Source organism: Equus asinus, chromosome 14 (assembly GCF_041296235.1).
Source record: "Equus asinus isolate D_3611 breed Donkey chromosome 14, EquAss-T2T_v2, whole genome shotgun sequence".
In the NCBI taxonomy this organism is placed as follows: Eukaryota; Metazoa; Chordata; class Mammalia; order Perissodactyla; family Equidae; genus Equus; species Equus asinus.
The window spans coordinates 14934661-14948956 of record NC_091803.1 but is presented as its reverse complement, the minus strand read 5'-3'; positions in this window follow the sequence as shown (position 1 = coordinate 14948956).

Below are 14296 nucleotides of genomic sequence, written 5' to 3'. Positions count from 1 at the left end.
TTCTGCGTTATACGTATGTTGCTATGCTTGACGCTGTCCCACAGTCTCTGTTCATTTTTCCTCACGTTTTTTTTCTCTCTGTTCTTTGTACTGGATAATTTTTATTAACCCAATAATTGTTGTTAATTGATCTTTGAGTTCATCAGTTCTCCCTTCTGCCATCTCAAATTTGCTGTGGAACCCTTCTTTTTTTTGTGTGTGTGTGTGTGTGTTTGGAACCCTTCTAATGAATTTTTCATTCCAGTTATTTTACTTTTCAACCACCAAAGTTCCTTCTGGTTCTTTTAAAAAACAGTTTCTGTTCCTCTATTGACATTTTCTATCCTTTTGAGTTAGTGTCCTCATATTTCCCTTAAATTCTTTGGAAATGTACATAATGCAACGTCTGGGCCCACTCAGCATCAGTTTCTGTTGACCCCTCTTTTCCCCCAAGTGTGGGTCACGCTTTCCCGTTTCTCTGCCTGTCTTGGAGTATTTGGTGCTGAGGGTTGTTGCTGCTGCTGCTGCTGCTCAGCAACTTGGCAAGACTCAACTGTGGGTTTAATTTCTCCAGTGGTGTGTAGTCACTGATATCTCTATTTGGTTTTTCTGTTCTGATTTTTTTTAGTCTGACTTTGGGATCTCCCCTGTGCCTGCATAGCTTAGTCATCTGTCGGTCAAAGATTTGGGCAGAAGTGGTGCTCGAATCCCTGGAGCCCCTCTGGCAAGTGACCTGTGTGTAGGCTGGGAGCACACTTAGCGTTCAGCTATACTCAAGGCTCCCTCAGCTTTTACTTTCTGCTAGGGTCCCTCGGGTTTCCCCAAGGAAACTGATGTGCAGGTCTAACAGAATGCCAGCAATATTTACATCCCAGAGAAGTGTCGTTAAAAAGAACCATTAAATTCTGAAGGCAGCTATGCTGTGAAACAGTTTAAAATGCAATTATTGTTTAATATTCACTTAAAAGTAAAATTATAATGCTAGGGGTCAGCCTGGTGGCTGGTTAAGTTCACATGCTCTGCTTCAGCAACCTGGGGTTTGTGGGTTTGGGTCCTGGGCACGGACCTACACATTGCTCATCAAGCCATGCTGTGGTGGTGTCCCACATAGAAAATAGAGGAAGAGTGACACATATGTTAGCACAGGAAAAATCTTTCTCAAGCAAAAAGAGGAAGATTGGCAACAGATGTTAGCTCAGGGCCAATCTTCCTCACCAAAAAAAAAAAAAAAGAAAAGAAAAAAGTAAAATTAGAGTGCTAGACCCAGCCTGTGGCCCCGGCATTGGTGCCTCTGCCATCCAACAGAGCCGACAACGTGGATGTGATGTCTGCTTTAGGTCTGTGTGTATCCTAAACCCATCAGGCTGGAGGTGTTCACTCTCGCTGAGAAGCATGACTGATCTTTATCTACTGCTGCAAAGAAATCGTCCCCACGTCCAGCTGTCCAGGCGACACTGGTGGCAGTGTTCCACTTCCTGCTCACCTTCTGGAAACAGAGCCACTCAACTTGGTCCCCATACTCTTCTTGATGCGAAGCTGGAATTCCATTGTCTTGTAGCAACCAAAGTTGCTCTGAGTCACTCAAATGCCCTCTGGTCCCTGGCTAGCTAGCCCTTGTAGCCCAGTGCCAAGGGCCCGGGATCGGATGCCCAGTGACAGTCAAATCTGCATGGCAGCCCAGGGTGACAGTTGCTCCTTTTTACCTTTTATCTTCCTCGACCTCTCTGACATTTTGCATGTTTATTTTTCTAAGGTCCCAGCTCACAGTAGTAAGGAAGGTCACATCTTGGTAGTTAGAACCTTATAACTTCTCCATGGAAATTTGCTGAAGGAATCCGCCCTTGGACTTTTAAAAGCCTCCATTATTTGCTCTCCTATCCTCAGTCTAGGACCAAAGCCAAGAAACTCCTTTCACGAAATTTCACCTGCAGTGCCCATCAGTTGGGGGGAAATCCTATCTTATAGATATTCCCATTTTATAAGGTTTCAAAATTCTGTATGCTTCAAGAGGCTTACATGGTGACGAACACCTCTTGTGCCACCTGTGTAAATAATCAGGCCGAAATTAAATGAAGCCTTTTGGACGTTTGAAACTGTTGATCACTCCCTTCTCAAAACTCACCCTTCTCCTGGCCTACAGTACCCCTCTTCCTCTGGCCCTGACCCCTCCCCTCTGCTCTGCAGGCCTCTCTTCCTCCGCCTGCTCCCTGGTGGCTGGGGCTCCTGCACGCCCCAAACCCGCCGGCACCATCCGCTCTGAGCCGTCCTTGCCACCCGGGGCCACCAGAGGGAGCTCTGTCCCCACAGAAGCTCACTCTCCTCCAGGACATGGACAACCACAAAGCCATTCGGCTGGAATAAACCACCTAACCTTGTTTCTGGGCTTTGAGGGGGTGCCTGTCAGCCTGTGTGCTGCTCTTGCCAATCATCAGAGGCCCTGTGCCCCCCTATTCTTATACACTCTGCTCCTGCTCCGCCTCCCTCTTACACTAGAAATTCTGATTCCCCTCTGCAAGACCTCAGGTGCAAAATCTACAGGAGCACCCAAAAGCCTCATTTATCAACATAAATAATATTTTAAATGCTATATTTTTTGAAAAGTAAAAATTAATGCAAAAACTCCACAATGAACAAAATATTGAAATTTTAAGCACAGATAGACTCAGTATGACTGATTTTTCCTTTCGCCTCAAGCCTCAACACGGCTCTGCGGGCACTGCTGGGTTTCACCCCCCACCACTAACTCAAGGACTTTGCTTCCGTATTTGCCTCGCTCCTGCGGTATCACTTTTTCTCTCTCCCCTGGATCCTTCTTTAGCATATTTTCCATCTTAAAAGAAAACCAGTCCCCGGCTTGACCTCGCATGCCCTACTGTCCTTCTCCGTGTTGTTGTTCTCCGTTTTCTCTGGAACCGGCTACAATTAGGCTTTGTTTTCAACACTCGCCGGAAGCTGCTCTGGCCAGCGGCACCAATGACCTCCACCTTGCCTACGTTCCTCTTACTTGGCTGTGGCAGCTGGCGGAGGAGAGCACCTCCTCCTTGAGACGCTTTCCTCTTGGTGTCCTGGCCTCCCAGCTGCCTGCTTCCTTCCTACAACCCTGCCCACGTCTTCCCTGGGTTTTCCTGTCTTCCTGACCCCGAACGTCAGAATATTTCTCTGTCCACGCTCCCTCTCAGGGCAAACTCATCTAGTCCCATAGCTCTAAATGATGTTATATCCTTGATAGGATGGCAATTCCCAAACCTTCATCTCCAGGCCAGACCTTTCCCCTGACTTCCAGACTCGTACCCACTGACCTACTGGACATTTCCACTTGTAAGTGGAACAGGCATCCCGTTCTCAAAATGCTCCCGAACCCTAGCCCCCCAACACAGGCATCACCATCTCTGCAATGCAGCACCATCTTCTAGTTGCTGAGGCCAAGCATCTTGCAATCATCCTTAATTCCTCTTTTTCTTTTCTTTATTGAGATATAATTGACATACAACATTGTGTTAGTTTGAGATGTACAACATAATGGTTTGATATATGTATATATTGAGAAATGATCACCACAATAAGATTAGTTAACATCCATCAACATACGTAGTTACAAATTTTTTTCTTGTGATGAGTACTGTTAAGATCTACTCTCTCAGCAACTTTCACCTAAAGTCACCGTCTTGATTCCTCTTTTTCTGTTGCATTGCGTATATGGTTCATTAGTAAACTTGTCGGCTCTACCTTCAAAATGTATCCAGCATCTGACCCGGTCTCCCTGCCTCTTGCCTGAACCACCGTGTTACCGCACAAAGGGCACCACCTGCTCCCCTTGAGACAAAAGCCACCCGTCAAGAGGCAGGATGGTGGCAGAGAAAGGGCATTTTATCACAACTTACTAGCAAGGGGGAAGATGGCCGACTAATGTCCAAAAGAACCATTTTGGCAGGGGCACTGAATCTTGAAGCAGTTATATGGGCCAGTGGGTTACAGGGGAGGGGGTTAGGAATGTTGACAGACTGGGAGTGGCCACACCAGGTAGGCTCCCTGTCCAGGGGTCATCACCTTCCTAAGGAACTCAAAAGAACAAAGTTATCATCCTATCGCAGCTGGGAGGAACCTGCGTCAGCAGGGGTCATAAAAGCTGCAGAGCAGTCAGATCTCCTGGAGGGTGCTTATCCAGCTGGGTTAGTCAGTGGTCATTCAAAGTTATAATATGGTTTCTCTTACAATATGGCTTCCCTTAGGTCAACCTTGTGTTGAGCTGGTATCAACTACAATAACCTCTTCACTGGCTCCCTGTTTTCATCCTTGCCTCCCTTTGATATTCACAGAGAAGTGTTTTATGGGCCAGTATGTCATAGGTTTTTATAATTGCCTCATGTGTGTTTGAGAAAAATGTATGTTCTTTACATTTCTGGGACGAGAATTTTATATCGATCCATTGTATCGAGCTTATAACTGTCTTGTTCAAGTCCTCTGTATTCCTAACGTAATGTTTTTCATCTGCCTGAGATATGAGTCACCAACGCACGCTTTTGTTCATATCTCACAAAGGCTACGAATTTGTCTATTTCTTTTTGTAATTCGACCAGTTGGTGATTTATATATTTTAAGCTATATTAAATCTATACACATTTAGAATTGTTATATTTTCCCAGTAAATTGAACATTTTTACCATTATGCTGACAAATAGAAATGGCAAGCAATAGGATATATTAGAGTATGTGAAGAAGCCATTCCGTGTAAACCTAATGTGGCCTGACTTTGTTTTTTCCAAAAGGGCCTGACTGTGGCCATTGAGCTCGCATTGCATATCTGCTTTAAACATTTCCTATGGTAAGAACAAATGGCCTTAAGATAAAGGTGCAACTTCCCCCTACATTGGCATTTCCTTAGGGATAAGCATCTTTCCTTAGGCTAGGAACTGATTGCTGCACTCATATTTGACCACCCAGCTCACCTGTGACCACCCAGCTCAAGAAGACAGACCTGCCACCCTGCTGTGTTCACCAAGACAGCAGACCTATCGGCTGTTTCCATCAATCGCTGTGCCGACAGAGCAGTCTCGCGACTATTGTAAAAGTGACATTTCAATCCTATGTGAAACATCCTGTTTGGGGGTATATAACCACCCTGTGCACCCCACTTCTTCGGTGCCCTTTCTTCCTTTGGGAAGAAAGGCTCCTGGCCATGGTCCTCACATTTTAGCTCAGAGTAAACTCTCCCAGATTTTCATTTATAGATTGGTTATGGATTATTTTCGTTGACAATGCTAGTATCATTTGTTAACATCGGTCAAGTCTTTATATTATTATAATGCTTTTTGCCTTAAAGTCTTTTTGGCCTTCAAAACCTCAATTCTCTTCCAGATTTTTCTCCTAAGGAAATATCTTTCTTCACCTAATCAAAATGGAATATTTGAATAAGCTGTTGATAAACATGAACTAATGACAATTAGTTGTACATATTTTTTTACTCGAGAGTATTTTTATGCCCAAGACACAGAGACTCCCCATACTTTGAGAGCACACATGGGCCGTTCACAGACACTGACCACGTATGAGGTTATGAAGGAACTGTAGCAAACTCCAAAGGTCATGTCTGATAGAGACTGTGATCTCTGACTGTAGGGAATAACACTGAAAATCAATAGCAAAAGGCTAACAAACACATCTTGATTGTCTGGGATTTAGTTTAAAAACTACTCCATAATTTTTGAATCATAGGTTGGAATCATGAGGGTGATTCTCTTTCCCTTGTCTGTCTGTCCACCTGGCATCCTAGGTCCCCTTTCCTTTTCTTGAACTTTCTCCCGAGGAAGCTCTCTCCTCGGCACCTTGGCCTGACATCCTCCATTTTGCTTCAATTCTCCCGCTACTCCAATTCTGAGAGTGACCCGCTTAACTTTCCTTCTTATGGTAGATGGACTTATGTAAATACATACGTTTAATTGTTTATTCATGTATTTTGGTTTTTACATTTAGCTCTTTTAACTGAAGAAGAAGTAAGGAATCAGTGAGGTAACAACATCTTCAACCAGAACAGAGGAGCCTGCCATGAAATGTCAGTTCCCCTCTCTGGGTCCCCAGCTCACGACAACCCCTATGGAGTGGTTGTTTGTTCCTTTGTTTTTGCTCGCTTTAGTCGATGCAGTGTAACATGGAAAGTGAGTAGAGTGTGCCAATATTAAGTGCTGTTATGGCTGAATTATGTCCTCCCTAAATTCGTATGTCGAAACCCTAACTCCCAGGACGTCAGCGTGAGACTGTATTTGGAGATAAAACCTTTAAATAGATGGCTACGTTACAATGGGGTCATTAGGGTGAGCTCTAACTCAGTCCGACTAGTGTCCTTATAAAAAAAGGAAATTTGGACCCAGAGCTATGCAAAGGGAAAACGATGTAAAGACACAGGAAGAAGGCACTCGTCTGCAAGCCAAGGAGAGAGGCCTCAGGAGAAACCACGCCTGCTGACACCTTGATCTCAGACTTCCAGCCTCCAGAACTGTGAGAAAGTAAATTTCTGTTGTTTTAGCCCCCCACCCTGTGGCATTTTGTTAGAGGAGATGGAGCAGACTAATGCAAGTGCACAGCTGGAGGAACGTTCACATGTGTTCACACCCGCGTAAGTATCACTCAGGTCAAGACACAGACCGTTTCCATCACCCCAGCCCTCTCCCCGCCCATCCTCACACCTCAAAGGTTGCTACTATTTTGAGTTCTATTGTTATAATTTATTTTTGCCTGGTTTTGAAACTCACATAAGTGGAAAAGACACATGCGCAAAAATGGTCATAGCAGCTTGATTCATAATAGCCAAACACTGGACACAATTCAGTTGTACATTGAGGTGAGTGAATACACAAATGGTGGTATTCTATATCATGGAACACAACATAACAATACCTGAAACAACACCGATACCTAAAACACTGTGGAAGAATCTCAGAAACATTCTGTTGCATGAAAGAAGCCAGACACAAAAGAATATACGTTCTATGATTCCATTCATATGAATTTCTGGAACAGACAAACTAATCTATAGTGACAGAAAGCAGATCCTTGGTTGCGTAGGGCTTGAATGGGGTGGAATTTGACTGCAACGGGGCATAAGGGAACTCTTTGGGGTGATTCACAACTTCCTTGTGGTGGCGATTATACAAATATACACATTTATCAAAGCTTATTGAGCTATGCACTTACAATGAGTGTGTTAAAGTGTATATGTAAATTATACCTCCATAAAGTTTATTTAAAAAGAAAAAACAAAAGCCAGCTTTGCAACTTGAAAACATCAGCAGCTTTCCACCAAGATAAAAACCTACATGATCCGCACTTGCTTAAGCATAAGACTCAAAGATACTCAAAAGCCAGTCCTGGTTTATTTGGGCCAAATTCAGAATTAATTGAGAGAATGCAGGACCCCAGTGAATGGAGACAAGAGATATCCACTTGATTTCTGATAAAGGCCAGCTTGAGGGATGTGGCTAAGATTTGTGACAAAGTGGATTTGTTAACGTTCTCTGTGCCCTTCCCTAGACCTGGCCTTGGGACAGCCCATCTGTGAGAGGGTCAGGAGAACAGAGGCACTTGCTCACGACTGTTGCTTCACACTGCCTGGGGGGGGGGGGGCGTGGGAGGGGGTTGGGGAGTTGGGGAGAGACGTGAATCCCAGTGTTTAAAGCCTCTTGATATGTGGCACAACCATGCAAGAGATTTAGACGAATGGCTGTCACTTACCACTGCAAGTGTGGGAAAGAGGCAAGGTCCACGAGTTAATACCTAGCAGAGATCTCACCACAGGGGAACGTGATCATCGGGGAATGAGTGTTCCCATCAACGGGATCTATGTGACTCCCTGTGTTATTGTGATCTATAATAAGAAGTATATATTTGCTCCCCATTTCTGGCACAGAGGTCCTAAAACCCTTGGAATTTCCCAAGTGATGAGTCATAAAGGTGTCTTTTGTTAGGTTAATGAGGTGGCTTTTCAAAAGCACCTAAGATTTGGAGTGGTTGCCTAGAGAATCAACCAGAAGATGAGATGGTTGGAACTTTCAACTCCATCCCCCTGACCTCTGGGGAGGGCAGAGGGGTTGGGGGTTGAGTCAATCACCAAAGGCCAATGATTTAATCAATTATGACTATGTTTTGAAGTTTCCATAAAAACCCAAAAGGACAGGGTTTGGAGAGCTTCCAAGTTGGTGAACCAGGACACTTCCATGTGCCACTGTGCCAGGCCCAAACTCCACAGGGATAGAAGCTCTTTCGTTTGGGAGTTTGCCCTGTGTATCTCTTTATTTGGCTGTTGATTAGTCTCCTTTAATATCCTTTGTCATAAACCTGTAATCTAGTGAGTAAATGAGTTTCCTGAGTTCTGTCAGCTGCTCCAGCAAATTAATTGAACGTAAGGACGGGGTCATGGGAACCTCAGATTCAGAGCCAGTTGGTCAGAAGTACAGCTAACAACCTGGACTTGCAATTGGCATCGGAAGTGGAGGGAGTCTTGTGGGACTGAACCCTTATCCTGTGGAATCTGATGCTATCGCCTATCTCTGGGGAGTGTCAGGATTGAGTTGACTTGTAGGAGACTCAGCTGGTGTTATAGAATTGCTTGTTGGTGTGGGGAAATCTCCCCGACACACGCACACATTGGAGATTGGTGATCAGAACCCTTACCCCCTTATAGAGAAAATGTTTAAACTCCCATAAAAAAGCTTTAAAGAGGACCTGAATAAAAGGAGAAATGTACCATCTTCATGGATAGGATGACTTAGACCTGCAAAGGTGACAGTTCTCCCCAAGTCGATCTATTAAACTGAATCCTATATTTATATGGCAGAATAAAAGTCCTTACGTAGCTAAGAAAATGTTGAAAAGGAAGAGTGAAGGAAGACTCACTCAATCAGTTTAAAAAATATTTTATAAAGCCGTGGTAAAAACAAAAAACACCAAAACCATGCTGATACTTGTGCTAGGACAAATAAGTAAGGCAATGGAACAGAAGTGACAGCTCAGAATCAGATCTGCGTGAACGTGGCAATTTGGAGTAGGGAGGAGGTGACACAACAAATCAGTGGGAGAAAATAACCTGTTGGTTGATGCTGTTGGGAAAACTGTCTCACCATTTGGAGTAAATATTGAGCTAGATCCTGGGGTAGGCTGAGTAATGATTCTCCAAAGATGTCCATGTCCTAATCCCCAGACCCGATGAATATGTTACCTTACATGACAGATGGGATTTTGTAGGTGTGATTAAATCAGGGACGTGAGGTGGGGAGATTATCCTGGATTATCCAGGCAGACCCAATCTAATCACAGGAATCCTTCAAAGTGAAGAACCTCACCTGTGGTGGGAGGGAGAGAAGGTGATGTGATGAGGGAAGCAGAGGTTGGAGCTGTGTACTTTAAAGATGGAGGAAGGAGCCACAAGCCAAGGAATGCGGGTGACCTCTAGAAGCTGGAAAATGCAAGAAAACATTCTCCCTAGCACCTCCAGAAGAGAAAAGCCCTACTGACACCTTGATTTTGGCCCCATAAGACTCATTTTGGACTTCTGACCTCCAGAAGTGTAAAATAATAAATTTGTGGGGTTTTGAGTCACTAAGTTTGTGGTAATTTGTTACAGCAGCAATGGAAAACTAATACAGATCCCTAACTCACTGTATACAGAGGTGAACTCCCCAGAGGTTCAGACCTAAATGTGAAAAATAAAACTACAAAACTAACAGAAGACAATGTAGAGAGTAGCTTTGAGACTTTCGTCTAGGGAAGGACTTTTTGAACCAGAAACCATAGATGGGGAAAATTTTCTTTTGTTCAACAAAGCACTGCGGAGACAATTAAGATATGGAGGTCCAGCTGGAAAAAGACACTTACAATGTCTGAAATTGACAGGGGATTAATATCCAATAAACTCCTGTAAATCAATTTCAAAAAGACAAGTAGCCCAAAGAAAAATAGGCAAAGACCATGAAAGCTAAATGGCTAACAAGCATTTTGGAAGATGCTCACTGGTAACTGGTAATTTTGCACCCACCCAGGGGCAAGACGAGAGAGACAGGAGAAGTAGGGGGTGCAGAGATGGGTACAGACATTCTGGAGAGCCATCCAGCGAAGCAGTGAAACTGAATTATGTGTAAACCTGACCACCCAGCAATGCACCTCCCAGAGAAACTCTCACGTGGATAAGTCTTCAAAACCAAAACAATAGGAACAGAAAAAGATGAGATCCACAGAACGCATCCATGTACATAATTTTAAAACACTTGCATAGATGAAACTACAATATAACTTTCAAGGCAACGTTAATATATTAATGTATAATTAACATATATTTAGAACTTTGCAGTGGGCACTGATGGAAGAGGGGAAAGATCGGCTCAGAGGGACAAACCTGATGAGAGACGAGCCTTGTCTGGGCTTTTGACTGTAGGGTGATCTGAGATGTGTGACCAACTCAGCCCTCTGCACTTGAGGTCCAAGCAGTTCTCACACCTTAGTGATACCTGAGTCTCCATACCCTATCTTGTGTCGACACACTCGAGCCTCTGGGTTCTTCGATGGTGATTCTGATCCTCACACACATGTGAGAGCCACTGTTCTAGGAGAAGAGTGGTTGAATTGTGTCCCCCGCATCCCCCACCCTTCCATTTATATTTTGAAGTCCTAGTGTGTAACCTTATTTGGAAATAGGGTTGTTGCAAATATAATTTGTTAAGTTTAGATGAGGTCATACAGTGGGCCTCAATCCAGTATGACTGATGTCCTTATACGAAGGGGAAGTTTGGACGCAGAGACACACACACAAGGAGAATGTCATCTGAAGATGAAGTCAGAAACAGGAGTGATGCATCCACAAGCCAAGGAACACCAAGGATTGCCAGCAAACCACCAGAGGCCAGAGGAGAGGCATGGATCACTCTTCCTCATGGCGCCCAGAAGGAACCAATGCTGCCAACATCTTGATCTTGAACTTCTAGCCTCCAGAACTGCTAGAGAATAAGTTTCTGTTGTGTAAGCCACTCAGTGTGTGGTACTTCGTTATAGCAGTCCTAGGAAACTAATATGGGGGTGGGCCCCTCCTTGGGGTGTGTAGGAGTTCTTGATCTGGTGCCTGGTGAGTGAGTCTTGAGGGGTCGGCTAGACCTGGGGGGCTGTTCCCGAGAAGAGCTCACCAAAAGGGTTCCCAGACCCAGCCTGCCCTCCAGGTTTAAGAGTGAAGCCACAGCAAACCCTTGGCTGCTGTAGCATCAAATCAGGCATCTCCGACATGTTAGACCAAGTCCCAGATCTGGATATTCTCAACACGGGCTCTGCAGTGCAGACAGCACCATTCCGGGAAGACAGGAAGATGATGAAGAAACAGCTGAGAGCTTGAGCCCTCCCAGGAAGGTTTTTAAGCTCAACTTTGGGCATGAGCATGCCAGGAGTGTCTTCCCTTTTGTTTCCATCTGGTCTACCCTGTGGCAGAGAAAAGGACACCTCCAATGCTGTTGAAAGAGGCCCCCGTCCTACTCAGGCGGACAACATTCAACCTCGTGGAGGTGTTGAGGGAGAGCTCGTTCTGCTAGCAATTAGCACCTGGTGTTACAGAGGGAGCAGTCTGCTTTCCCAAAGCCTTGTTCACACAGTCGGCTTTCAAGCTAAGCTCGCCCGGTGCAAACTTACCTCTTCCTAGGTGGGTGACCACAGGCGAGCCACTTAATCCTTCAATTCCTCACTTTCTTCATCTGTAAAAAGGAGAAAAATGTTCTGGCCTCATAGGGTTGTTGTGAGGATCAAATGAAATAATGATGTGCTTTCAAACCTCTTTCGTGACGGCATGTATGAAAAATGATTGCATTGATAAGACTGGAGGCCAGAAGTTACCTGAGGGTGGGGCACCAGCCTCTGGCAAGCCCTGCCCAGTGTGGTCCGAGGGCCAGGGGCTCCCTCTCCATGCACACCTGTAACCCTTTCAGGGCATGCTGAGTTGAGGTGCCCAGGTTGGGAAGCCATGAAGTAATGCATGTGCACGTTTGGCTTCAGGCCTGGCGTATACCTAAGGGCTCACAGATGGTTGGGCTGTAATTGGGATCAGGGCAATTTTGGAAGTCTGGCAGGGGCCCATCAATGGCCAGTAAGGGTCATGGAGAACAAAGTCACTCAGTCTTCACCAGACATTATAGGTCCTCTTTTCCTGTGGGTTCAAATTTTATGTCCTATAGAAATGAGGGATGGAGGGCAGAACCAGCAGGCTGTAGTTTTATCTCACAAGCCAGAACTCCAGGGGTCCCTGCAACCTCCCTCTGGGAACCTTGTGGTCTGTCACCAAGATCAACGCTGGTGAGCTCTGCTTATGACTGACACCTCCAGCAGAGGCCAAGTTTCCGAGAGTCGGGCCTGAGAGGGGGTTGCTGATGGTGGATCTTGAGCCTCTCACCTGGCCAGCGCCCGCCCTTTGGCCAGCACCCAGGGAGGAGGTGCTATGGGCTCCCCGGCTCTGCCCACTGTCCTTCCCCTCGCTCCTGGTTTGCCTACCACCGCCCATGCCTGCGTTTCCCACTACCAGCCTTTAGCTTGGTCGCTGCTTCTGACCCACCCTCACTCTGGGCGTTGAACTTGTTTTCTCTGGGTTTGCTGCCCCATATACTTCTCTGGGCCCCGGGCGTTCTTGGCCTTACCAAACCTCAGCTGCTGGGGCTCCACCCTGATCCTAGCTAACCTGCCCTCCACCCCTACCCCTCAGTGTCTCCTCGCCCTCTGCTCTCTCCAGGAGGCACTGAGCTAATCAGGCTGATTATCGCTCAGGTCCAATTCCACTTTCCCTGGTTGCAACACGCAGTAAATTTCCTTAGCCGCCTGGCTCCCCTGTGAGCCCTGCCTCTTGTCACGCAGCCCGACTTAAGAAGCCGCCAGCTCCCCCGCCTGCTGTATCATCGTAGATGAATCAGGCCTGCCCGACCTGGGGGTGTAATCTAAACGCCATCTATGGGGTCATGTTTCCCTCAGCAGCAAAACACAGTTGTCACATCTTTCCAGGTCTGGTAAAACCTCTGGCGTTCTAAATGCTGAGGCCCTTACAGTTTTCAAAAAGACCACGCTCTAATCTGCCTGCGAGAGAGGTGAATTTTAGAGGATGCTTTGGAAAATTATTTCTCTTGTCCTACACGTTTTGAGGGTGGGCTAGTGGCCTGAGGCTTAGTTTCTCATCAGGGAACAGTCTTTGAACTTCCAGCCTCATTTCATACTTGCCCCATCCCCAGGATCTCTGAGTGGCTGAAAGTGATGAGAAAAGACATAGAGAGGGAGATCAGGATGCTGTGTTTATTCCCAAACCGAGGGCCCCCCGGGATGGAGAAAGAAACTCTGCTGACTACTCCTTCTGTCTCGATCCCTTCCAGAAAGGGTGAGGCTTGGCTGTGGGAGGAAAGAAGAGAAGAGAAGAGGAAACCAGAATATTCGTATGAGTGCCCACAGTGTGCACAGCCCGGGCTAGATTCTATGACCCCAGAACATGGGGCTTTCCATAGGATGGGAGATAAGCAGGTATGAAACCATTAGAAATCAAGTAAGAATTCGATTATGTCTTGTTGACACAAGCCCAAAGGGAGACCAGAGAAGGATGGAATGAATGTGACAGGAGATATCTTTAAAGACCTTGTGGAGATGAGTGTTGATTCAATTAAATGTAAGAAATTTTAATAGCATCTTCTACACACAAAGCACTGTGTTAGGCTCTGTGGGGGTCTGAGGGGAACAAAGCCCCATCCTCGACCTGATGGGACAGATTGTAGGGAAAATTATGAATGTGATGTACGAAGTATACATAACAGTGTCAGGGACAGCTATGGACTGAATGTTTGCGCCCCCGTCAAATTCCTATGTTGACATCCTAACCCCCAAGGTGATGGTAATAGGTGGGGCTTTGGGGAGGTGGTCAGGTCATGAGGGCGAAGCTCTCCTGAATGGGATTAGTGCTTTTATAAAAGAGGTCAAAGAGAGCTCCCTCACCCCTTCCATCATGCGAGATTACAGTGAGAAGACAGCCACCTATGAACCAGGAAGTGGGCTCTCCCCAGACACCAAATCTGTCAGCACCTTGATCTTGGACTTCCAGCCTCCAGAACTGTGAGAAACAAATGTCTGTTGTTTATAAGCCCCCTCCCCGAGTCTATGGAATTATGTTACATCAGCCCGAATGCACTAAGACAGTGAGTTTTAGAAGCTGAGGATTTAGATGTTAAATATGAGAATGAACCCAGTGAAAGGGGGAGGCCAGGAGAGAATGGCTTTGAGAAGCTGAACGGCGCCTGCAGATGCTCTAAGTGTCCATGAGGGGGCAGCAGAG